Consider the following 27,427-nt stretch of genomic DNA (forward strand, 5'->3'; position numbering starts at 1 on the left):
GAATGTGGGAGGGAGAGAGAGTGTGAGAGGGAGAGGGAGTGTGAGAGGAAGAGAGAATGTGGGAGGGAGAGAGAGTGTGAGAGGGAGAGAGTGGGAGGGAGAGAGAATGTGGGAGGGAGAGAGAATGTGGGAGGGAGAGAGAGTGTGGGGGGAGAGAGAGTGTGGGAGGGAGAGAGAGTGTGAGAGGGAGAGAGAGTGTGGGAGGGAGAGAGAGAGCGTGGGAGGGAGAGAGTGTGGGAGGGAGAGAGAGTGTGGGAGAGAGAGAGAGTGTGGGAGAGAGAGAGAGTGTGGGAGGGAGAGAGAATGTGGGTGGGAGAGAGAGTGTGAGAGGGAGAGAGAGTGTGGGAGGGAGAATGTGGGAGGGAGAGTGTGAGAGGGAGAGAGAGTGTGGGAGGGAGAGAGAGTGTGGGAGGGAGAGATAATGTGGAAGGGAGAGAGAGTGTGGGAGGGAGAGAGAGTGTGGGAGGGAGAGGGAGTGTGGGAGGGAGAGAGAGCGTGGGAGGGAGAGAGAGCGTGGGAGGGAGAGAGAGCGTGGGAGGGAGAGAGTGTAGGAGGGAGAGAGAGAGTGAGAGGGAGAGAGTGTGAGGGGAGAGAGAGCGTGACGGGAGAGAGTGTGTGAGGGGAGAGAGAAAGTGCGGGGAAAGGAGAACGTGAGTGGGAGAGGGAGAGTATGAGAGGGAGAGTGTGTGGGAGGGAGAGAGAGTGTGGGAGGGAGAGAGAGTGTGGGAGGGAGAGAGAGTGGGAGGGTGTGTGAGGGGAGAGAGTGTGTGAGGGGAGAGAGTGTGTGAGGGGAGAGAGAAAGTGTGTGGGGAAGGGAGAACGTGAGCGGGAGAGAGAGAGTATGAGAGGGAGAGTGTGTGAAAGGGAGTGAGAGTGTGAGAGGAGAGGGAGAGAGAGTGTGAGGAGAGAGAGAACGTTTGAGGGGAAGAGAGGGTGTGAGGGGAGAGATTGAGTGTGTTGTGGGGGGGGGAAGAGAGAGAGAGTGAGAGTCTGTGAGAAGGTGAGGATGTGGGAGGAGAGAGAGGGTATGGAGGGATAAAGAGACAATGTGAATGTATGAGGGGAAGAGAGAGTTTGTGAGGGAGAGACTGAGAATGTGAGCTTGGAGCCGGAGAAAGGGTGTGTGGGGAAAGGGAGTGTGTGGAATAGAGAGCGAGAGTATGAGGGAGAGAGAGAGAGTGTGAGATTTTGTTATCGATTCACTGCTTTGATATTAGCCAATATTCTCCATTTGGGAGACTAAGCGTGCGATTCTCCGGCCCTCTAGCACTCTCGCTCAAGTGAAACAAAGCAGGTGAATAGCAGGAGAGACAGAAAATGAGAACCGTGCCAGGCGTCAAACAATCTGCAATGCAACCTCCCGCTCCCGTAGGCTAAATCGGGACCTTGCCGTAGTGTGGCGAGAAACCAATTATCACCACTTAAGAACTATTTCCATACAATTAACAGTACCCAACCCTTATCCTACAGACTCCCATCATTCATTGGCCTCCCAGCAAGTGGTCACACTAGCATTGATTAGTACTGCTTTTTAAAAAAGTGAAGCTGGCGGAAGGGCTTCTGTTGGGGGCAGAGGAGATGAGTAGCCATCTTTGCTCACAGGCAAAGAGCGCGGGGGCACTGGACTTGCCACCCCAGTGCTGGGCGGAGGGGGTGGGGGTCCTTCTGCAGGGGTGGGCTGCCATTGAAGGGAAGGCCTGGGGGGGGGGGGGGGGGGGGAACGCTCGCAGCACCAACATACCAACCCCTGGATCATGTTTACACATTCTGGGGGCAATCGTTGTCCCTGCTCATCTGTACCACAAACCACCCATGACATCCACCGACTGCCGAGGCCTCTGGCCGTGCGGCTGAACGTTATTGCTGACAAGGAATTGGCAATCGTAGTTAAATGAGTACTTCACACAACCCAAGTGGATATCCGTGAGTGGGCGGGCCATGTAGCATGAGGGAGTCATTGCCTCACATTCAAATCAGATTGTGATGTCTGGACACTGTGCAAGGCAACGCCACACATGCAGCAGCCAACACCCGAACACCCAGATGGACACAGCTCTGGGGATATGCCCACGGCCAGAGGGTGGGTGAGTGCAATGGGGAGCGAACCAGCACCGATCCAGGTGACGTTACGAGTGGGTATCCAGGGTACAGGGTCTGGGTTCCGGTGAGGGGGCCCACTTTGGCCATGAGTGTATGGGCAGGGCATTCTGGGTGGGGGAAATCAATGGGGGGATGGAGGGTCCCGGGGTAGGAGCCACCGCTGTTTGTCAGTCTACCATCTCCCAATTCCTTACAAATATTGAACGCGATGGAAGGGATATTGGATGCAGAACTTGCCCTGGTGGTGCTGCTGCTAGGCCAGGCAGCCAGGCGCCAGAGACGGCGGCAGCAGCAGTGTCTGCTGATCTTCGAGGTGGTGGACTATGTGCCGGACCCCGCCCCACATCCCGAGGACCCGGCCACCCATCAGGCCAGGGGGGTCGAGTCCCACGATGGCCCAGAGTGCACAGGCATAGCTGGTCAGATGACAGACAGCACGCACTGCAGGAGGCTCCGCCTCAACAAGGAGACGATGCAGCATCTGTGCCATGTCCTCACGGACTGGGCACCGCATGGAGGAGGACGACACCCGCTCCCGGTGGCCGTTAAGGTCACCGCAGCTCTGAACTTTTATGCCTCGGGATCATTCCAGGACTTGAATGGACACCTGTGTGATATCTCGCAGACCACAGTCCGTAGGTACATCCGGCAGGTCACAAATGTCCGGTATGCCGGACGGAGGACTACATTGTCTTTCACATGGATTAAACCCAACAAAATGCTAAGGCTACAGGTTTCTCCACCATCACCTTTGGAAAGAGCAGCCCACTTAAGCCCACACCTCCACCCTATCCCAGTAACCCCACCTACCCTTTTGGACAGTAAGGGGTAGAACTCAGGGGAGTTGGTGACCACTTTCGCCACTTCATAGGACAGGCCAAGGTTGGCGCACAGCGCCCCCTCCTCCCGCTCGGTGCCCACAGGACCCTGGGGTTCGAATTGGGACGAAGGGGCAGCTGGCTCGAGTCCCCGGCTGCCCCTGCATCATCTGGCTCAGCCAGCCCAGGCGATTCCCCATGGTCCGCACCTTCAGCGATGCTCCTCAGTGACTGGGACATGGTCTTCAGCACGTTGGCCTTGCCCATCTGAGAGTGGAACATGTCCTGCAGAACCTCATCAAGCACAGCCTGTACTGGGTGACATCCCCCAGCGAGGCGGACATTCTGTCGAAGGCAGGGGGGGTTGAAGGGGTAGGGGGTGGAGAGACAGCAGAGGTGGATGCATGGTGAGTTGGAGGGTAGCAAGGTCTTTGGGGGGGGGGGGGGTAATGGGGGTGCATTGGTGTCTTTTCACTCGTGCTGGCCGGTGTAGGTCATTGACCTTCTTCCTGCACTGGAGGCCAGTCCTCCTGGTCACACTCCGAGCCCACTGCCACCACCACTTCGTCCCAGGCAGCACTGGCTGCCCTATGAATGACCGTCCTAGACCCTTGGGGGAATAGGATACCCCTCTTAGTCTCCACAGTGTCGAGTAGCCTCCCCCCATCAGTGTCCCTTAATCCTGGGGCTGGTCTCCTGGGCACCATTGTTATGAGTTGGCTGGGGTTGGCAGAGCAAGTGCGACTTAAGTGCTGCTCGACTTTGTTAGCGGGGAGCTGGCGAGCGCAGTGCCAGCAAATTGTTTCGAGAAGCCCATGAGGCCTCGTTAAGTGGACCAATTAACGTTGAATAGCGTTGCTGGCCTCACTGGGCCGAGCACTGGGACACTCGTGGCAATTCACATTCGCTACAACATTTGGAAATCTTTCCGGAGAATTGAGGCCTAAGTGCTGTTGCTGGGATTGAATTGCGTGCAGTTCGCGTTCCCGTTGGGGACACGGTTTCTGGAGCAATTCAGGACATGCCAATGAGCCAGCACTCTGCCCATATAAATCTAGAGCAATTCTCATTCCCGCCAGCATCAGATTCGCTGGGGTTGGAATTGCCATTGGAGAGTTTGACAAGCTGGAGTTGCTTATAAGCACTCCACTCCCCACACACTCTCATTCCAGCCAAGAAGATGGCTCCACGAAGAGCAGCACCATGCTTTGCGAATGAGGAGCTCAAGACAATGTAGGATGCAATAGAGGAGAGGCAGTACACCCTCTTCCCCAAGGTGGGAAACGGGGGTGCGCTGATGGCGAGAAAAGAGAATCCCATTGACCGGGAATTCCGGCCTATGGGCATGATCTAACTAAAAAAAAAAAATAGAATCCGTTCTGGGTGAGATTAGCAGTGCTCCTTCCTCCAGGAAGAGATTGAGATACAATTTTTAAATGGGTGCCTGATCTCTCACCTTCCTGCACAATGCAACCCCCGGTTTCCCCCAACTCATGGTGTCATCGGGTTCCCCCCCTCCCCCCTAGATCACAATCCTGGCATGGGAAAAATGCCAGACTGGCAGCCTGCCAGTGTTCCTGACAGTGTTGCATTGCTACCTGTGCGCCCTGACAGTCCTAGGCTGGCACCTGCTCGGAGGCCAACAACCCAGGGGCCTCCGATCGCCTGGAAGATCGCCCCAGGTACCATTCCATCTGGTCTCTGTGGGAACCAGTACTGAATGGCACATGGCTGGGGTCTTCTCGGTGAGGTCAGCAGAAGCTGGGTGGCCGTTAGATCCAGCGCGAACACGGATTGAAATGCAATGGTAGGCGAGTGCCGGGCCGAGGATTGATACCAGCTTGCGGTGTGTGGCTGCTGGGAGAGTTCCGGGGTCAACTCTACCTGGCAGTATCGAAGGTGATGTTGTAGCCACCTCAGATGGCCACCTGCAAAGGACCATAGGAATTATGGCCAACCCAGGACTCAGACAGACTCAGAGCTTGTGTGTGTATTTGCAACCCAGATAGCGAGACACGATCGAAGCCCCCGCTCGTTTGCATCCTAATGGCCCATTTCCCCAGAACAAAAGAACTGTACTCAGGTAACCGATACAGACTAATCGGCACCATTCCCTTTACTCAGGGAGCCCAAACAGCCAAGGTCAATGACTGCTAAGGACATGCCCCTTTATTGGCCAAAATCGAAGGCAGTGATCGAAGCCTGTTGAATTATTGGGTCCAAATTAAGGACCGCCCCAAAGAACGCAAAATCCCAGAGGGATAAGAGACACAGGCACATGCTCGGTCTCTCTTGGATCCGGTCTATGCCAATCCAAGTGCAGCATAACGACCAGACAGACAAGTTCAAGACCAACGATTGCTACCAGACGGATGAGCCCAGCAGAAACAGAGCCACTACTTCCACCCAGCCACGCATGATCCGGACAAAGGCCTTGTCCATCTGCATAGAGCCGGTTGCTCTGAAGTTAAGTATAGGTTATTGTAGTTGTTAGGTGTAGTTTAACTTGTAGTGTTTTGTGTTGCATGTCGAAGTAATTCTTGTGTGTAAATAAACCATCTTTGAACTTGAACTGACTAATGGTTGTGCGGTCCTTTGATCGGTATCCCGTAAAGCCTTGTGGTGGTATCATTTGATACCTGGCGACTCTAAAGCGCATCATTATTAATTGGCAACATTATTGGTGACTCTGGTGGCGATTGGCAACAACGTCATTAGGGTGACTTCTGGTATTGGTTGTGCTATGTTTTCATCTGTATTTCACTTGTAGCCTTTTTGTGATGCTGCCTTGTTGTGGTAGAATGGTTGACTGAAGAGTCCTTCTTGGAGCTGGCCGCCGCCCTTTTGGACTGTCATTAGTGCTTGTGAGTGCGGCATTGATTTTGAAAGACTGTTCCATGATGGTTGGGATTACGAGATGGACTACAGCGGTATTTTACATGCCTATTGATGTTGCTGCAAGTTTTGCGCCTACAGACACTGTTGGAGTGTGAGGACCCTATATGTGCCCGATTGAATTGGTACTATATAAATTCTGGGGGGACAGTTCCCTGGGTGTTTAGTGGGTGCAGTTAATTCCCCTGTTTATTGTATGCTGAGGCGAGTGTATATGGGGTGTAGTTTTGGGCGTTGCCTGAAAATTTTGAAAATGGTATTACAGTAGCACTATTTCCATCTCATCACTTTAAATAGTGCTTTAAACAGCCGGAACCCCCTGCAAAATGAGTGGAGATCTGGCAAAATATATCCTCATCTGATTTTCCAAACCGCAGACACACCTGAATCACACTGGCAGGAACAATTCCACATATCAGAAAATACCCCAAAGCAGTCTGTTACATTATTTTCTCCCACTAAAGTTGCTGTTTCATGGGTCTCACCCCCACAACCCAAAAATGTGCAGGGGAGGTGGATTGGTTATGCTAAATTGCCCCTGAATTGGAAAAATAAATAAATAAAAGTTGCAGCTTCAACCAATAGATGTTCCTTAAATTATCTATTTTATGGATATGATTTGCTGCACTCTGAGCATTTACTAATGTCATTTCATGACCAGCCAATAACTCCTGACTGACAAGGACCAAGAAAATGAATCATTATTTAAATATCTGTCCCTGTAGCGTGATATGCGGCAGTTATTTTGAGGACAAAAGATTACAGATAGATTGATGTTTAGAACAGAAGGCAAAAGCACATCAATTTTATCGTCATACCATTTTAAAATAGATCAGTTAATTTAGCAACTGGTTCAAAAACCTTTTGGAACAGTCTTTGCCAAGACTTCATTAATTGACAGCTTAAACTTGTTATTAGGCTCAAAAGCCTTTTTCAAAACGAAGAACCTACAGTAGACAGAAAAACAGTTGTTTGTTCCCTTAAAATGTTCAGGGAAAATAGCTTTGTAATCATGATTTGTATCCACTGCTGTCTTCATTTTGAAGCCAATTCTAGCTGTAGGAATAACTGTTTTAGCAAAAACTCCATTCAATTTTCAGGACTACTGTATTTACCTCAAAGAATTTCACACAAATTATAGAAAGTGAGTTTTATTAGAGAATGTCTATTTAAGTGTGAAATGTAATGTAAAGGAGACATAAACAAACTGGCTTATATTATTTCAAATTAAACCTACTGTGTTTTCAATAATGACTCGTTACTTTTTCAAAAGAACATTTACCATTGTAGTTAAGTACTGATAGAAATAGACACAGATAATAACTGTGTGTAATATAGGTCACACACATAAAAGAAGATATAATTTGGGAAAATATTATTTGAAAAGAGGAATAAAATTATCTAGTCAGTGGAAGTTAGTATAATGGCTATGATGGATTCCTACTTTTTATTACCTATATATTTTCAGATTTTATTAGAAGGTATCTTATTAGAATTAAACATTAGAATTTATTTTAAGACTTCATACCGGCGATACAGTGGTTAGCACTGCTGTCTCACAGCGCCAGGGACCGAGGTTCGATTCCGGTCTTGGGTGACTGTGTGGAAGTGTGGAGTCTCCACTTTCTCCCAGTGTCTGCGTGGGTTTCCTCCGGGTGCTCCGGTTTCATCCCACAGTCCAAAGATGTGCAAATTGGGTGGATTGCTAAATTGCCCCTTAGTGTCCAAATATGTACAGGTTAGGTGGATTGGCCCTGATCAATATGTAGGGTTATGGTGATAGGGTGGGGGAATGGGCCTAGGCAGGGTGCTCTTGAGCTGAGTGACCTCCTTCTGCACTGGAGTCCATGGAACAAATAGGTAAAGAAAGTACAAAAGAAAACAAAATTAAAAATCAGTGGTTGGAAAATCAAAGCCCGAGATATGTCAAGACAAAATCAATTTAAACAGATAAAAGCAGCAACTACAGCTGAGATAAACGTCTGTCACTTCACACATTAGTCTAATTGATTCCTATCGTGGTGGTGCCTTCTATGGAAATTTCAGTCAAATTACACCACTTAGATGGGAAAAGACAATAAATATTTGCATTTCTTTACAGCCAAAGTTCTTTAAAGCCAAGAAAGCACTGCAGTGACTATTGCAGTTTCAAAAACACAACAGCCAATTTGCACACATCAAGGTCTCACAAGCAGCAATGATTTAATGGAATGATGATCTGTTAAAATGATATTGGCTGAGGCCAGGACACAAGGGAGAAGCCCTTTGCTCTTTGCACAATGCTGAGGGATCTTTACTACCCACGGAGCAGGGAAAACAGGCTCTCGGTTTCACATCTCATCTGAAAGACAGAACCTCTGGCAGTGTCGTACTGCCTCAGTAATGCACTGGAGTGGAGCTGAACTCTCAACCTCGAGACTCCGAAGACAAGAGTGATAGCAACTGAACCATGGCTTGACGCTGCAGGTAAAGATCCATAAATCCTATCCAAAAAAAGTAAATACTTTTGAAACTATAAGTCTATTCCACATAAAAGACAAATATTCATCAAAGGCATATAATTGCCCATTTGGTGATGAAGAATTCTGTCAGGAACTACAACTTGCTACATAGTGCCTTTAAAGTAATGGGTATCACAGTGGACTGTACAGAGGAGAAATAGTTACCCTACTTTAGTAGCTCAATGGGCTAGACAATGGTTTGTAATGCAGAACAAGGCCAGCAGTGCGGGTTCAATTCCCATACCGGCTGAGAATTCTGAATTCTCCCTTCATGTACCCGAACAGACGCCGGCATGTGGTGACTCGGGGCTTTTCATAGTAACTTCATTTCAGTGTTAATGTAAGCCTACTTGTGACGATAAAAAGATTACATTATATTATAATGACTAGGAAAGACAGACAAAGACATGGTTCAATAGATAGGCTTAAGCCAACAGAGAATCGTGCCCCCTATCGGGGATGGCGATTGGTCAGAGAATCGGTCTTGATGCCGAAATTGGCAATCACAATTCTCCAGTGCCTCGACAGCGGTGTTAATGCGCTCCATCCGCATATAGAGTAAGCACGTTTGCATACCATTAGTGGGCCTGACCTCGTATTCTCCGGGGCCTCCTGGTATTCTCCTGGGCCTCCGTGATCCTCCGCATCTGTCAGGGAGAATTCACAACAGCGAGGTTTACTTGTGGTTTTAAAAATCACGGCACAAGCACCATGGCTGATAACAGAGAGAGAGAGGAGGTAGGACATGCAGAGACGCGACCGTGGGCTGCTGGTCCTGATACTGACCGGGCTGGCTAGCCAGGGTGTCCAGGGGTGGACCGCCATTGCTGTGGCCTACAAGTCAGCCATCTTGCGGCGCACCCCACTGACCACGCACCATGACTCCTCCAACTGCATCTGCAGGTACTGAATGCTCGCTGACGCCTCATGTAGTCCCTGGCTCTGTGACTGCATCTCCACAATCGATGGGACCATCCATTCCAGAATCCCGAAACCCACCTGGAGGGCAGCTAGCCCCTGGGGCCCACACCTCATCACCAGCAGCTCTTTCAAGACACAAGACAAGACGCATGATTGCATCACGGGCCGGGTGTCTGAGGGGTGGTGGTGGAGAGGGAAGGATGCCGGCCTCCACCCCGGCAACTGTCCTTTCTTCAGGTCTTCCGACCACGTCCAGTGCCCTCTGTTCTACTGCGGTGAGGGACCGCATGTCCGGCGATCCCCCTCCAGTCTTCTCCCTCTTTTGATGGTTGTGTGCGCCCTTCTCCTGGGGGGCAGGAGATGTGGGGGAACAGAAAACGCACAATTTTAGACAGTCTGCATGCAGCCCATGAGGTAGGTAGCTGGTGGCTTCAGTGGTCAGAGCACCTGGGTGGGGGGTTTTAGCTGCCCTCCATGTGGGGAGTTTGGGGTGCGGTTTCAGGTGTGTGGGACGGGGGTTGGTGCTAGAGATACACTGCTGCCTACTTACCATGGCCACCCTGAGGAGGTTGTGCACTGCACTGCTGGCCAGTGTTGCCCATGGTGCTGGAGACCTCTGCCAACAGCATTCAGCCACGGCAAACAGCCTGAGAACAGGATAGGAGCAATATCCTAGGTTGGCATTTTAAACAGTAGTTGAGACAGGCAAGGATCTCAAGCTGGTTCCTGAAGGATCTCTCGTTCGCAAAGTCGCTTATTGAAGACATCTTAGAGAAAGTATTCCAGAGTCTGTTAACTGTATTTAAAAGTGGATTTTGTCCTGAGATGGGGGGAGTTTGAGGGGAGCTACTAATATTGTGTTAGTAATAGAGTTTGTTTTAATAAACCAAAACCTCGATGTGTGGAATCACTCCTGGAGAGAAGGGTCCTTTCCTTATATTCTTTAATTGGGATTTCTGACCAGTATCCTAGTAATTGTTAGGGCCTGGTCCAGGATTTTAATGACCCTTAATTTCCCCCTGAAATGGCCGAGCAAGCTACTCAGTTCAAGAGCAATTAGGGATGGACAATAAATGCTGGCCCAGCCAGTGGCCTTCACATCCCATGAATGAATTGTAAACAAAGCAGCTTTGGAGAGAGAAACGGTGCTAACATTTCAGGTTGATCATCTTTTATTGGAACTGGAAAAAGTTAAAGTAGGTTGAAATTCTCAGCCGTTTTCACCAGCAGGATCTCCTGGTCCAGCTGACAGTGACCCCCTGTTGTTCGTTCCCTGGCGGTTGAGGGTACTTGAAAACTCATTAACAGCGGTGGGACTGGAAAAACCAGCCACTGACGGGCAGGCTCTGCAGTCGCAAACCATGCTGTGGACAAAATCGCACCCGCAATAGGTTTTAAACAAGTGATGTGGGAAGGTCTGTGATAGGGTGGAAGATAGGAGCAATTAACTGAAAGAGAGTTCATGGTGTAAGGGTGATGGATAAAGCTGAGCAGGGTAATGAAGTAATAGAGCAGATTTCTCCAATGAAGAGCCAGTGATTATAGACCAAATATCCTCCTCTGTACCATTGATTGGTACAATGTTGTGTCCTAATTTACACCAAGTCCTGTTATTCTATCACCACTGCTCTTGCGAACCTATCTCCCAGTCAAACAATGTCTTGATTATAAAATTATCTTTGTTTTCAAATTCGTTAATGGCCTCAACCCTCCCAATCTCTGTAATCTCCACCAGCCCCACAAGCCTCTAAGATACCTGCATCATTAAATACTTTGAGCATCCTTGATTTTAATTGCTCCCTCATTGGTGGCCGCGCCTTCAGTTGTCTAGACTCCAAGCTCTGGAATTCTCTCACTATATCTCAGCTCTCTACCTCTCTTTCCACCCTTCAGACATTGCTTAAAACCTACCTCTTTGATTAATGTTTTGGTCAGTTTACTTAATATCTCCTCCTGTGGCTTAGTGTCATACTTTGTTTTACATCACTCTCGTGAAGGGCCTTGGATATTATACTACATTAAAAGCATTCTACAAGTTGTTATTGTTTAATGAACAAAGCCACTTTGCTGGTAGCTTCACGATGCATTCGATTCCATCTGATGTCACCAGGATCTTTCTTTCCATCCCAGTAGCATGCCAAGTTTCATACCTTCTAGCTTCACTGCACACAGCTCAGGACTAGACTCCCCCATTGCAGTGCTATTCAATCTCATTGCAGTACACCAATGGAAACATGGCCACTTAATTGCTGCAAACACTGAGCCATTCTGAAGGAAATTTGATCAATTCATGATTCAGCACATTTCTTTCTTTCATTTATTCCTGTCTAAGAGTTGCCCATTTAATCCATGCCTAACAGCCTTTCTCTCTTGTGTGGACTGCTGACAGTTTCTTTACATTGCTGAAGAGAGCAATGAGGAATTTATTGCTCTTCGTGTGGTTTATTGAATGTTACCCTTCCCAGTGACTATTATCCATTTTTATATCATGGGTACTTTCATCTTGATCCTTGTTTCACACCATCTCATCTCTTTCTGGCCTCTTGCACATTCCGAAGAGAACTATTGGTGGCCATGCCTTCAGCTAGCCTCAACCCGAAATTCTGAAATCCCTCCTTAAACCTCTCAACCTCTCTCTCTCCCTTCAAGCCCCTCCTTCTCATCTGCCTTTGGGACCATGTTTATGGTAATCTGGCCGAATATTTTCATTTGCGCCTCTGTGTCAAATTTTGCTCGATAATGGTCCCGCTCCCTTGCAATGTTTTATTTTGATGTCCCTCACATTTTTTTGTCAAAGTTATTTCTCCTTTATTCAAGGCCCCTATGCCACTCATCATTCTGCAGTGAAAATTTCAACCAAATAACCGTTTCCCTGACTATGAGAATCTGCAACCAGCTGATGAAAGGAGCACAAAAATAGCATGAGGTGGGTATTCACAATGGTTTTTCACTTCCACCCTGTACAGAAGTATTCAGATTGCGTGAAATATTTCTCTTGACAAACTGGTCTGAATCTGAAATTGAGGGGAAATGGAATGCAAACTCATATCCTTCCATCCTCTTTATGTGGCATTTTGAGTACTTCTGTATCCCTCATCCTGCTATTCATTGCTTTCAAATAATCAGATTGGCAGCACCATTTCTGGGGCCAGAGAGGGCGGACAGTCTAATTTAAGCCTGCACAGTGCAGAATTTTGGGGCAAGGCCCAGTTACACTTGAATTTTGCCTAATATACCCAGCTCCTTTAAATTCCAGTATGAGTTAGAGATGGGGAACTGGAAGTAGATCTTCTGCCTGCCCCCATGTCGTGAAGAGAGTGTAGTGCATCTGGACAGTTCCTGCATCCCTCCAGAAATGCTGCCCTTTCTGCCCTCTGTAAGCCTCAGAGGAAGCACATCAGTTGAGAATTAGTTTGAATCTTGCTGAGTGCCTGGACGGATCCTAAACTTTTATCAGGGAAAAGTAATAGATTTTGGATGAGATCAATTTCCTTCCTGAAAAGATTAGCTTGGTCAATTGGGAATAGAAAATTTGAAGAGGAGGATTTTCAACAGGGCCTTCTTTCTGTCACTGAAATGTTATGGCAATATTCAAATATGCTGACTGTCAGTTTGCCTGAAACCACAGATGTGCCTTCATTGTATAATGTGTCAACCCCACCCAAATAAATCACGGTTTTCAGGCTCTGGAATGGGGTCCCAACTTGAAGCACTAGTGCAGTGGTGCTGATGCCCAGGAATGTCAGAATTATGTTTAATTGGGCAGCACGGTGGCTCAGTAGGTTAGCACTGCAGTCTCATGGCGCTGAGGTCACAGGTTCAATCCCGGCTCTGGGTCACTGTCCGTGTAGAGTTTGCACATTCTCCCCGTGTTTGCGTGGGTTTCGCCCCCACAACCCAAAGATGTGCAAGGTAGGTGGATTGAACATGCTAAATTGCCCCTTAATTGGAAAAAATTAATTGGGTACTCTAAATTTATAAAAAAAAGAATTGTGTTTAATTGGTGAACTATTCTTCTTCACAGAGGTTTCCTTTTTCTTTTCATGTCCTCAAGATGTTTGAAAATGTTTCAGCCAACATTTATTTTGAGAAGTGTTGTCACAGTTATCATTGAGCAATCAATTTGCATATGTTCTACCTGATGTTAATCAGACAAATTTGTTTTGGTGGTATTAGTCGAGACATGAATGTTAGGCAGGGTCAATTCCCTCTTCTCCTTTGAATGGCTTCTTTTACACCCATTCATGCTGACAATAAGAAACAAAAATGTATTTTCTTATTCTGGTTGATTGATTCCCCAGATTAATGCAAATCTTCTATTCTATCCATTTACAGTTTATGCAACTGATGGAAAGTTGTATTTGTTACCACAAACTGCGTTGGGACATAGCAAAGAGATTGTTTTGGTTGTTTGGTTTAGCTCACTGGGCTAAATCGTTGGCTTTTAAAGCAGACCAAGCAGGCCAGCAGCACGGTTCGATTCCCGTGCCAGCCTCCCTGGACAGGAGCCGGAATGTGGCGACTAGGGGCTTTTCACAGTAACTTCATTGAAGCCTACTCGTGACAATAAGCGATTTTCATTTTTCATTTATTGTTTGTGACATGGTAGAGGAATAGCACACATCGACAATACACTTCATCGCCCATAATTTGCAAAATGCATTTATCTAATTGTTGAGTAACAAATCTAGAAAAATAAGAAAGCACCAATCGAACCTGGTGAGCTAGCTTCTCCCACTGGAAAGCTTTAAATAAACGATTATCTAACAATAGGCATATCGTTTCCCACAATTTGATCTTAAAAAATAGCTGGCTGCAATAATTTTGTACCTGTACTAATCAGGGTGTTTTATTCTGCACCTCCAGTTTATATGAATTTGAATCTAATCTCACAAGCTGACCCAAACAGCATTAACCAAAATCAACTTCACAGAACTTTTTAATGCATTTTTCCACACAAAATACTAAAAATAGCCACGATAAACAATGCCTTCAATAAAAGGAACCTGTTCCAGTTAATAACATTCCACTTTGTGATCCATAGTATTTAACTGCTTTTTATCCTTTTGCAGTATGACTAGCCACAGGACTGACCTCCAGCTAGCTTTGGCAGTTGTTCTATCAACCTGGTAGATTTCCTTACAGAAAATAAATTAAAAAGGTGTGACCTTGCTGAGGGCTGTGAGTGAAAATGAGGTACATCTTGTCAGAAGCTGAAGAGGCTATTTGAAACAAGGTTTGTTCAATTTGAAAGGCTGCTGCTTCACTTAGATCAGAAGTAAAGATAAAGCAGCAGGATGAAAAGGGGCGAAACAGTTTCACCAAGTGAAATTAAAAAACAACACTGAAAACCCGTTCAGCAACACACGGGCCTTTTTGTATATTTATCTGGGCTTTATCAGCCACACCTTACCTCTGTGCTTCAAGCATTGCCCCCTGTTGAATACACAAAGGTTGTCATGTCAGGGAAATGATGAGGATTTCTCACAGATATAAATCGGAGGACATATTTGCCAGACAAATACTACACCCCTTCCTCTCAGCAGGTCACCTGAGAGACATTTAATCCACCCATATTTGACACACACAACAAAAAAGACAGACGTATCACTTGATCTATGCAGCTGGACTATCAGCAATAGGGCATACTGAAACTTTCTCGGGGTTGCTGTAAAATGTTTGACTTATCTTGCTCAAATGTTTTGCATAACTATTTCAAAACACCTTACATTCATACCATTTAAAAGTGTAACAAAAGGTTTAATTCATTTTAAGATATTGGGTGGGATTTTCTGCGCAAACCGCTGTGTGTTTTTCGCCGACGGAGGCGACCCGTCAGCAGGATATTCCAGTCCCGTTGTTTCCCTCATCGCTGGGAAACCCAAGGTGGGGGTGTGCCGTCGATGGGAACAAAAAGTCCCACCAGCGTGAGGGGCCATAAGATTGTGCCCTTAAACTATAATCAGTAACCATCTTCATTAAAGTAATATGTCCAACCATTTAATATCCAGGATCTAAACATTAAGCTCAGGCAAAGGATTCAAATCTGTTACAATAAATTCTGTCTCTTTGAAGCATAAAAATCCTGCGTGCAATGATTAAATAATTACTGTATAACACGAATCAAATAGTATAGAGTATTTTAATGGTGATCGTTTTTTCCCTTTCTTTGGAATTTTGTATGATCCAAGTGAACAATGGATTTTTTTTAAGAATGCAAGTAATTATATTTTTTGTTTATTGACCATTAATGAATGAACATTTTGCCCAAGCCAGAGAAGGTTATGACCTGAGTGTGTACAGTAGTTTTCAGTAAATTGATTTCAAATTATTTCCAAATTGTTTCAGATTCTTTATATTCAGTATAAACACGAAAAGAAATTACTCATTACATTTATATTAACAATTCAGCAGCTCCAGTATTGCTTTAGAATGGGGCCATGTTTCAGTTAAAGACTTATTATTTTTATTCAGTACTATAATTTATTACCTAAACTTCATTACACGGTGGTACGGTGGCACAGTGGTTAGCACTGCTGTCTCACGGTACTGAGGACCCGGGTTCGATCCCGGCCCCGGATCGCTGTCCACGTGGAGTTTGCACATTCTCTCCGTGTTTGCATGGCTCTCACCCACACAACCTAAATATTTGCAGGGTAGGTGAATTGGTCATGTTAAATAGCCCCTTAAATGGAAAAAAAAGAATTGGGTACTGTAGAACATAGAACAGTACAGCACAGAACAGGCCCTTCGGCCCTCAATGTTATGCCGAGCCATGATCACCCTACTCAAACCCACGTATCCACCCTATACCCGTAACCCAACAACCCCCCCCTTAACCTTACTTTTATTAGGACACTACGGGCAATTTAGCATGGCCAATCCACCTAACCTGCACATCTTTGGACTGTGGGAGGAAACCGGAGCACCCGGAGGAAACCCACGCACACAGGGGGAGGACGTGCAGACTCCACACAGACAGTGACCCAGCCGGGAATCGAACCTGGGACCCTGGAGCTGTGAAGCATTTATGCTAACCACCATGATTTAAAAAACTTAATTATAGAAAATGATTATTTTAAAACTTGATGTTCAATGCTACATCACTAATAAAATGGTATTTTGATCTATTTGCAGGTAAACACAAAGGTTGACATGGGTGGGGGGGTGGGGGGTGTGTTGGTGTGCATGATGAGACGTACTTTGGGGAAATTTTAACTCACAGACCAAAAAGAGTGAAGAGACAGCAGATCTGAAAGCAGTGGCAGAGCTCGAAGCAATTTTCCTGCTGAGCCCACCATGCTGCGGGCTGAATTTCCAATCAGCTTCTGCTCCTTTTGGTCCCACTGAGATCACTGATAAGAAGGCAGCCAGGTGCTGATGACACCATATTTAAAGAAGGACCTCCTTGGTTTCAGCTGCATGTCTTTATTGCCTGCATTTTAAAATTGCAGTCTGCGTGTTCAGGGTGGGAGACCACCTGGTTGATGCTGAGACTGAACTCTTCCCCCCACCCCCCGAATCCGCAAGTTGCACATATCTGGGACCCCACGTCAGAGATGAGATTGATGGGTTCTTGTTTTTATGTAACTGCTGCAAATGGCGCTGTTGTGATGTTACGCCGGCACCCAATGAATATTCAGCAAGGGAAGAAGTCCTGGCGGGAGGGATCGATAATAAGATGCTATTGTATTTAAATGAGGTTCCCAACATTCTGTGGCGGGATTCTCATTCTGCCAATGATGAGATCCAGGAAAATAGGAAAACATGATCTCACCGGCGAGAGTCGCATTTCCCAATTCCCGCCGTATTTTTCACGTCACCATTCTCGTTGAAGGCTAACATGGACTGAAAATCATCCCCAATGTTTGAAAAATACACTTCAAGCAATATTTAAACATGAACTGTTTTTGCTGTTAATTATATGAATAGATTAACATTAGCTTAGCTAAATTGCCGTTACAAGGTTGTCATACTAATACATATGAGTCTGCATGTGAAGGGGCATAAAACAGGAGCCACTAAGATGGCCATAAGTTTTTAAAAATAAATTTAGAGTACCCAAATAATTTTTTCCAATTAAGGGGCAATTTAGCATGGCCAATCCACCTAGCCTGCACATCTTTGGGTTGTGGGGGCGAAACCCATGCTAACACGGGGAGAATGTGCGAACTCTACACAGACAGTGACCCAGAGCCAGGATCGAATCAGGGACCTCGGCGCTGAGAGGCAGCAGTGCTAACTACTGTACCACCATGCTGCCCTGCTTGCCATAGGTGAATGTTGATCTGAAATCCCACATAACCTGCATATCTTTGGACTGTGGGAGGAAATCGGAGCACCCAGAGGAAACTCACGCATACACGGGGAGAACATGCAACCTCCACACAGACAGTCACCCAAGGCCAGAATCAAACCCGGGTCCCTGGCATTGTGAGGCAGCAGTGCTAACTACTGTGCCACTCACGTACTGCACTGGATGTATCAGGAATGTCAATTCCAGAAACTCCAGTGTCGAAAATTAATTGCATGTTCCAATCTCATTTTGTTCTGATTGGGAACCGTGAAGTGAAAAGATTGCTGGCTGGCTGGCTGGAGTGCTGGTATCGATATTCCTGGGGCCTATAGCCAAAATACAGCTATATAGAGGTAGTGCAGTAAAATGGACAAAGGCCTGAATTTTATGCCCAATTTACTACTGGACACTTTAAATTAAGAACTGGATATTTTAAATTAAACCACAGTCGCCAACAGGCAAGCTTGATGGGAATTCAAACAGCTAAGTACGAATCCACTGAGCAGAGACAGATAGTGGGGACCAGTTTGGGCCTACCCTGTAAGCAGGACATCAGGGAATAATCTGTCCCATTCAAATGGATCAACTGTTGTGGATTGCCCAGATAAAGATAGACTTTCTGGCACCCAGATTTTACACTGTTACTATATATGGAGTAAGACATGAGGTCAATACCTGGAGATGGACCCCTGGGGGTTGGTACTTGGTATCCTGCAGAGTTGCAATCGGCAACTTCATTGAGTGGATACCCCGATACCTCATTGGCTGAGGGCCACAGAACTTTCTGGAAAAATGGAAAGGGAATAAGAATCGAGCACCAGGACCCTCCCCAGTGAAGACTTGATGTAAAGGCAACAGAGAAGTTACAACAACGTGCAAGACCCACCTTCCTGGTTGGAGACTCTGAGACAACCGAGACTCAGAGAACTGGTCCCGCAGCTCAATTGAGTTCAGCGGCATGGTATTAAGAATCTTGGGATTATTGTAGTTGGGATAATCTAAGGAGGACAGCTGTTTTTACTGTGTCTGATAATAAATTTGGTTGCATTATAAACTTGTATTTGTCCTTTGTTCATCTTGCAAGTAAGGGCATCTGGGTAAAACATTTGAATAATAGACTGGTCGAAGTGTCTGAAGTTTAACAGATAACAGTCACCATCCAATTCTTTTTCTTAACATTTGGAAGGGCACAGAATATATTTGATCAACATGCAAATTGGAGTCATAGCCCATAGGAAAATGATTGTGGGTGTTGAAATTGAAGCACAGCAGTCCCAGGACATAAAGTTCCTCAGGGGAGTGTCCTTGGCCCAAAAATCTTCAGCTGCTTGATCAATGACCTTTCTTCCAGCATAAGGTTAGAAGTATGAATGTTCACTGATGATAATGCAATGTCAGCACTATTTGTGACTCCTCAGATATTGAAGCAGTCCATGCCCATATGGAGGAAGATCTGGACAACAGTCAGGCTTGGACTGATAAGTGGTAAGTAACATTTATGCAGGGGGCTATTTTAACTGATAAGGATAAAAGACAGGTGGGTCAGGGGTGATTGGGTTGGTAGGTTTTTAAAATCTATTTTAAAATTAGGCCAGGAGCACTCACAATCAGAAAGTGGGTCAATCACTGAAACCTTTTAAGAAAGCTGTGTGACTCCATTTTAACAGCTTGTTATTTTGAACTCTTCTTTGACATCCCGGGCCTCAGAAATCTCAGCAGGTAAACAAAGACAAGAAGGTAATGAGGTAAATACCTTTTCTACCGTCAGAAATTTACGGCCCCCGGGGATCAGATGGAAGACAGGAAGGAATTATAAATCTGGCACTATGGCTGTGGTACCGTGTCCATCATCCAGCCACCCTGCCTCGAGTGATTTTACCAGTGGAAGAGGAAGTGGGCGGCCTCTTTACTCCTAGGCCACTTGAGGGCCTAAAGTGAGTTCAAGGTATTATAGGCCACTTAAGAATTTCTCCTGCTGGCATGGGGGTTTTGCCGGCGGCAAGGACGGCTGCACTAATGGTTCAGTCTGAGAAGTGAAACCGAACTGTTAGCCCGAAAAAGGGGCGCATCAGATGCACCGCCCCATCCCACCGCCCCACCATTCCCATCAGATGAAGTCCCCCATCCCCCAGGTATTCACCTTGCAGTGGTAACTATGGTGACAAAGATGGCAACAGTTAGTCATCAGTTGTGATCTGATGCTCATTGTAGGAGTCAACAAAGAGCCTCCTGGGTGATGGTCAACTTGATTATCTCCTACATATACTACCGCCTCGAAAGCAGCTACAAATACCTTCCATGGAATGTCCAAACCCAGACCTTTTTGAATAGCCAGGTAAACTGGACAAGGCACAACAGGTTATGACCAGGGCACATGAGCTAAAGCATAGTGCAGAGCCCCTCTTGATCTGTTGAGTTTGCAATATCACCCTTTAAGACCCCAACTGCCATCTTTTTGAGAGAGCCATTTGCCTCACTTTAGCACTCCCTTGCAACTTTTATTGGGGTCATTGATGGAAGTGAGGTGTAGGCCTTCTTTTCCATAAGCAAGTGTGATAACTCATTTGTATGTTATCAAACACAAAATACATACTCAAAGGTGAAAGCCTTTTCTCTGTTGAGGGAGCTGAGACGATTGACTGTCATCTCATTGACTCATCGAGCAATGTGGATGCTGTCTCTTTTACCCTGTATTTTGGTAAAGTCAGCAATCCTGTAAAACTGGATGGTCCTATCTTGCTATTGCCTTCCTGTGAAGCCACAGTCAATTAATTCCTAGAATTCCTGCATAGTGTATCAGTCAAATGAGTGCTGTTACTGCAGCCAAATATGTGTCAAAGCGATCCCCATAGATGCTTGGAAGAACTTAGGATTCATAAAAGTTAAGTCCCAATCATCTTCATAACCACAAACATATCAGAATGCAGCTACAGGTCTTCATGTGCACCTCTATTACATAATTATTTTGTGAAGCACACTCTTCTTTAGGACAAGAGAAAGGAGGTTATGTTGAACTTATACAAGACACTAGTTCAGCTCCAGCTGGAGAATTGTGTCCAGTTCTGGACAATGTACTTTAGGAAAGCTGTGACGGCTATAGAGAGAGTGCAGAAAAGATTCATGAGAATGGTTTCAGGGAAAAGGTACTTCGGTTCTGAAGATAAATTGGAGAAGTTGGGTCTGTTTTTCTTGAAGAAGAGAAAGAGGAGATTTGATAGCACTTTTCAAAATCATAAGGGGTCTGGACAGAGTAGATAGGGAAAAACTGTTCATCCTCGTGAAAGAATCAAGAATGAGAGGGCATAGATTTTTCACACGGCGAGTGATTAGGGTTAGGAATGCACTGCCTGAGAGTGTGGTGGAGGCAGGTTTAATCGAGGCATTCAAAAGAGATATCTGAAAAGGAAGAACATGCAGACTATGGAGCGAAGGTGGGACATGGCACTGTGTGAATTGCTCATTTGAAGAGTCAGTGCAGTCAAGATGGGCTGGATGGCTTCCATCTGTGCTGGAACAAGTCTGTGATTTTGTAATACACATATCCTTGCTACTGTTTTCATTGGACCTGTGATTCCAGAATATTCTCTCCAAAGAGGGTGGGAATGCCTGGCAGCATGCATCCTTAAATTTTGTTTCAATTACCATTCTTCCATGCTTTCCTGTGCCTCCTCTATTATTGTGGCACACAAAGGTATGTCTGTAGGGAAGGCCATACCTGCTCTTGAAAAGCCCTCATTCTGTGTATGGGTGCGTTCATGTGTATGTAAGCGTAAGGGATGAAGCAGATGGGAGGGGTTGTGGTGAACAATGTTTTCTGCTGATCTTACAATCCCACAGATACTCAGAAGCAAACTATACAATATGTAGACTACGTGCAGGTAAATAAAATTGCTCCAAAATGTAATTCATTGTTACTCATTCTTTCAGATTATTTTCAGTTTTAAAACTTTCATGAATTGTGACTGATCTCAACAACAGCTGCACTTTGTATCACACATTCTAACTTGCTTCTAATGCATTGTAAACATGATTCAAGGAAATTCCAGACTGCAACACCATTGGTCCTCATATCCAATACTGCAATTAGGTGGCGAGGGACTTGCCGGTTGATCATCGTGATTGAGAACCCGAGGGACCAATTTTTAGGCGGGAAAACAGTAAAAATGGTTTCTGCCCGAATTTTGCTGCCCAGAAGAATCCTTGCTCCAACTTTACACTTGGAATTTTGGGATCTCAATGTGCTTTTATAATCAAAGAGGTAATTAATAAACAAAAAACTTTTCTGAAAAAACTATTCCTGCAGCTGGTGTGCTAAGAATATACTTCCCAGTACTTTAAACTGAACCATTTTAGTTTACCAAAAATATGCTGTTGGGGGAAGAATATATAAGTGAAATTTGTGTGTATTGTTTACTTGATGTTATTCTAGATTTAAATTGACTGCTGCCAATACAAAACGTCAAAGTACTCAATTGTGTAGGTTCAACAATAAAGTTAGCATGACCTCAAAATTACAGCAATGTCAGAATCATTAAATCCTAAGCCATACAAACAGTCTGACTTCCAGGCACACAAATATAAGAGGATTAAGGTAAGTATCCCACCTAAAAGCCTGCAAAAACAAAGCTTAAATTCAAGACCTAAAAAAAGTATACGAAACACTAACTTGAAAATCTCAAAGAATGGCTCAGACCCGGTTAGCCAAATTGAAGTATCAAATGAAAAATACCTAGAGGTATTTAATTCAGAGTTACTGATAGATTACTAATTGTCCTGCAACTAGTTACTGTCTTACATTTGGAATTTCAATATCCCCTGCCTTCTGTTTCTCAAACAGAACTGAATCCATTACAATGCATAGAACTAAGTACCCAGGGAAGAAAAATATCTTTTGATCAACCAAAAGCAAGTTCCACTTGACATAAAAGGAGTAACTTCCAAATCTTTTCTTTCTTCGAATGAAAGTTATGATTTTGGAAGCCTCCTGGTAGGATTCCACTTAATTCTAAGAAGCTACCATTAGCTATGTTATTAATACTATATTATTAGTACTTTGTGGAAACATAGTATAAAAATTGGATGTATGGATAGCTAAACAATTCTTGAGGGAAATTCAGGCTTCAGAAGAGTTTAAATAGAGTGTAAATCCTTTTCTGAACTAAGATTACCAAAAACCTTATTATGAATGACCTACCAACTAAACAAAAGAGCTAACTAGGGAATACTAAATTCCCTGGCAGAGCACTTCTCAACTTACAGCCACTTACTACAATACTGATGAAAAGAATATGAAGAATTATGGTATGCAACATCAGAAGCTGAACAGCTAGAGCTGAAAGAGAGGAGTTTAGAAGTTACACAAATTTTCCATGTTTCTGGTGGCCAATTCAATTCTACAATTGGAATGCAGGATGAGGTGCCAAGTGCAAATTATTAGAAATAGCCCTGATTGGAAAATATGAAGTTGAAAAATAGGGTTGTGAAACAAAACACACAAAAGTTGAAGTACCAAGGGAAGTAAATATTTTCTGCCTATTTTCACAAAATAGTAACAAAGTCAGAGGGATAAATGGTTTTGACACAGGCAATTTGTGACAATGCAATTTAGTTGGAAGTAACAAAGAAGTAGCAATCAATCACAATGGATTAGTGACATTCTCTTTTGATGATTTTAAAAACAGTTAACAAATCATTTATCATAAATTTTTGAGAAGTTTGTTAACGCTGTGGTATAAGCATAGAAGGCAGTTGGTGACCTTCATAGTCATTGACAGTGCAGGGATGATTGGCTGTCCCTGCTGGTGTTTGTGAAACAGGCCCCCCGGCCTTTTCAACCTTGTCCCTCGCCTAAGGTGTGGTGATCCTCAGGTTAAATCACCAGCCGATGGTTATCTGGGATTACAGTGACTTTACCTTTTACCTTGTGCAACAGGAAAAAAATCTCAGTCTCTGTACTTCAGGTGAGCCAACCTTGCCATGCACTGCTGTCCTGGCAGTCTGGGACAGAACCTGTAATTGGACATAATTGTACTATTGTCTTTGTGTTCTTGGACTGAACTCTTTTCTTCCCTTTGATCCACGATGATGCACCTGCAAACGGCCACTGCACCCATGGTTTGAGGCAGAAAACATTTCTGTGGTACTCAATGTTTTCATGCAGAAGTGATACTTCACAATTTTTATATCATATATACAAGATCTAATTTGTCAAGCGACTCCAGATTTGTACGGTTGCACGAGCTTCTCTTGAACAAAACCTTATGACCTACTTGATAGTGCAGCAGTTTTTCATATTTGTGAGAAACATCTATACTTAGTGAAAGGTCTTGCATAAAGCATGTCACATATTAAATATGTAAGGGAGCACAATAAATCTCTCTGTGGGGAGAAAAAGAAAAACGTAATGTTTCCTCATAGGCTCAGGGTAAATAATTTTCTTGTGTTAATTCACTAAAAGATAGACTACCAAAAATCTCACTGTAAAGTGGCCAATCAAATGGATGCAATTTCTGTCAATCACCTAGGTGATTTTAATTTTTCAAAAGGGTTTTGACAATTATTTTTATTTAGGAAAAGACTTGCATTCATACAATGTCTTTCATGATCACTGGACATCCTAAAGTGTCCTAAAACCAATGAAGCACCTGTAAAAATGTAATTGTTGTCATAATGGAGGAAATTCAACAGTCAAGCTCCTATAAACAGCAATGTCATGATGACAGGACAAGCTTTTGTGATGTTGTGTGGGGCTTTGCACCCTCTTCCCCCTCCCCTGACGAGAACAGAACACAACATGCAGAAGAGAAAGAGGCACATTTTATTTTTATGCATTCAGCAATGCTATAAGAGATCAACTTGTGAGAATTTAATTCCAGATTACATGGAGTGTAAATTAGAAACTCCTTATTTGAATTTCTTCAGAGTATTCAAGCAACCATTTTTCTATCTTTTCACTGGCCCCTTTATTGCTTTTTTTGAGGCATGGGGCTGCTAAGCATTGATAAGGATGAATGTTTAAAATCAAGATATGGCAATCTAACATGAAAAATTGGATAAGTGGGAAGTCAAGCAAAGAGAGAGAACTAAGAGATAAAATGCAGTGGAAACAAGATGGAAGTTTAGTGGCGAGAAGAAGGGACCAAATGAGAAGAGGTTGCATGTCAAGCACACAAAGGGCAAAGCTCAGAAGAACCACACTGCAAGGTGAGAAAGTAGCTTACATTTTATTTCTACTCCTTAACCTAAGGATTGACAATGCTGGCACTCAGCAACCATCCATGAAATTAATTCAAATATATTTCTAGGTGATGGGCAGTGATTTAGATGACTGGCTTATTCCAGTTCAATTCCAAAGCAAAATTGTCCTTCCAGCTCATGATATGAAAATTTTGTATTAAATGCCTGTTGCATGTTATTTATTTTTTGTTGAGATACAAAAAAAGTAGTTTGCCTGGAAGAAATTCACTAAGCAACCGGTAACTAAGTTAACTGAACCCATGGATTACAAAATTTGGTCAACCATTGTTGACAAAAGATTTGAAAATGATTGAGTTTTGGAATCTATCAACTAAATGCACAATCCGTATTGCAAATTCTTACTTCATCACTGCAAACGCAAATTATTCATAAAAGATGATCTCCACACTTTTAAAAACTGATCAGCTGTGGCTGGTGTCTGAATCTCCTTTCCGACTGCATAGGTTTAGCAGCCAATATTGAAGGTAAACAATAATTTACAAATAAAAATTTCTAGCGTTTACATTATAAGGTGAAGCAATTGCAATTAAGCTGGTGTACAATCAATGCAAAGAGACTGCCATTAACACAGGAATAAATATTTGGGAAAATAAAGTTGAACCATATAATTAACGACAAGTGTTGTAAATTGAGAAATACAAAAAACAAAAACCACTTGGTACAAATCAAACAATGTGGTGCTCAGTTATTTGTATTCGCATTACAAACATTACCATTTGGATATGTCAGGTCTCTGCAATTTCCAAAAGGTCCCTGGCTGACTTGCATTCGGTAAAATCTCAATTGACCCCTTACAGGGCAAATTTGTGAAAGGGACAGAGCAAGGAATTGTGACTCTCTAATCCAGGAGCTCCTCATTCTCAGGTTCTAATAGGATCTAATGTTTGTGTGATAGCTCAAACATTGAATGAGAAGAGGCATATTGGCATTTATCATAGAATTTACAGTACAGAAGGAGGCCATTCAGCCCATCGAGTCTACACCGGCTCTTAGAAAGAGCACCCGACCCAGGCCCATATCTCCACCCTATCCCCATAACCCAGTAACCCCACCCAACATTAAGGGCAATATATGCATTAACAATGGGATCTAGGTGCCACATAAATGCTTCAGCCAGAAGAAATTCAAATTTTTCTCCGAATATCTAACTGCACATTCGGCACCATGTACAGGAGGAACAAAGGACCATTGACACGGTCGGAGGTGGGGAAGACCTTGCCGTATTAACATCCCACTCCTTTTTAAAAAATAAATTTAGAGTACCCAATTATTTTTTCCAATTAAGGGGCAATTTAGCGTGGCCAATCCACCTATCCTGCACATCTTTGGGTTGTGGGGGTGAAACCCACACAGACACGGGGAGAATGTGCAAATTCCTCACGGACAGTGACCCAGAGCCGGGATTCGAACCCGGGTCCTCAGTGCCGTAGGCAGCAATGCTAACCACTGCGCCATCGTGCTGCCCTAACATCCCACTCCTGATAGGCATGTAGAAACCAGAGATTTGAGACGATTGTGGACACAAGTTCATCGGGAGGGGTTCCAGTACTGGAGAACACCATCAAGCACAATTCCGGTATAACCTATCAAGATTGCGAACTAAGGAATTTCAGAGTCTCTGCAACACAGTCAGCAAAGTTGCCACATATACCCCACTATTGTTTTTTCCCCAAACCGTCCTGATCAGAATTTTGAGGTCTATTACTGGCGTAATTATTGTAAAAAATAATCAGTAAATCTTGAAATACCTTAACAGACACAGTTGGAAAAACGTCATTCACAAGAGACCCCATTTCACTTCTCAGCGATTGCGTGTCAAAGCTCAGGTCCCACCATGTGTCATAAATTTTCAGTTCTGTCTTAACAGTTCTTCTGCAGAAAATCAAAGAAATGCATTAAGTTCAATCCCTTTTTATTCAAATAGATTTGAATACCTTTTGAACAAAGTCATTTTTATCTTTTGTTAATTCGCTTCCTTCTCCTCCTCTCCCGACAGTACGAATGTCCTGCTGGGGTACAGTTCCACAGGTAGCATTCACCGTCATTGTAAATACTGCCTTTAATTCATGGAAGAGTCTTAATAGTGCGCGTTGGCAGGCTATTTCACCACAGCGACCTTCACACCCAAGTCCAAACCTGTTTTCATCTGATACATGCACTTACAATGAGGTTTGCTAAGATAGTGATCAGATAAGGTTCACAAAATCCCTCCGTTATAATAAACTAACTCTGAAAAGATTGATTCAAACTTGAGCAATATGCACACAATGTCTAAAATGTCTCCATACAGATTAAAATAAAAAATATACTGTAGTTATTCTAAATTATGTGAAGAATTTTCACAGAAAACTTGCAACTGTATAATTTTAGTATCAGGACCTCAATAACACTACGTAATTTAAGTAAAGTTTCTTCCACAAAAAACAGCACAGCACCTCATGCAAAGGTGTCAACATTTTTTATGCACTATACATAGTCAATTGGTTCTGATATCACTTTGTTATTTGCATATTAGTGAAAATTCCAGATTGTTTGATTAAAAACAAAATCAAGCTTCCTCCAAAGAGAACATTATCAAACAATATAATTGCAAAATGAGCATTAAAGGGGGAATGATCACTTGCATCTTAAAAGAACAA

The 27,427-nt window shown here is 44.2% G+C and overlaps 1 long non-coding RNA gene across 11 annotated transcripts in view; it reads right to left on the reverse strand.

The window, feature by feature from the left end:
* Positions 1–27,427, reverse strand: part of LOC119971332 — a 508,049-nt gene that overhangs the window by 253,823 nt on the left and 226,799 nt on the right. For all 11 annotated transcript variants that reach the window (XR_005461812.1, XR_005461813.1, XR_005461817.1 and 8 more), the window contains one exon: positions 26,537–26,660. This is a non-coding gene — a long non-coding RNA (uncharacterized LOC119971332). The remainder of the gene's footprint in view (positions 1–26,536; positions 26,661–27,427) is intronic.

The sequence above is a fragment of the Scyliorhinus canicula genome, chromosome 9, assembly GCF_902713615.1.
Source record: "Scyliorhinus canicula chromosome 9, sScyCan1.1, whole genome shotgun sequence".
NCBI classification, from domain to species: Eukaryota; Metazoa; Chordata; class Chondrichthyes; order Carcharhiniformes; family Scyliorhinidae; genus Scyliorhinus; species Scyliorhinus canicula.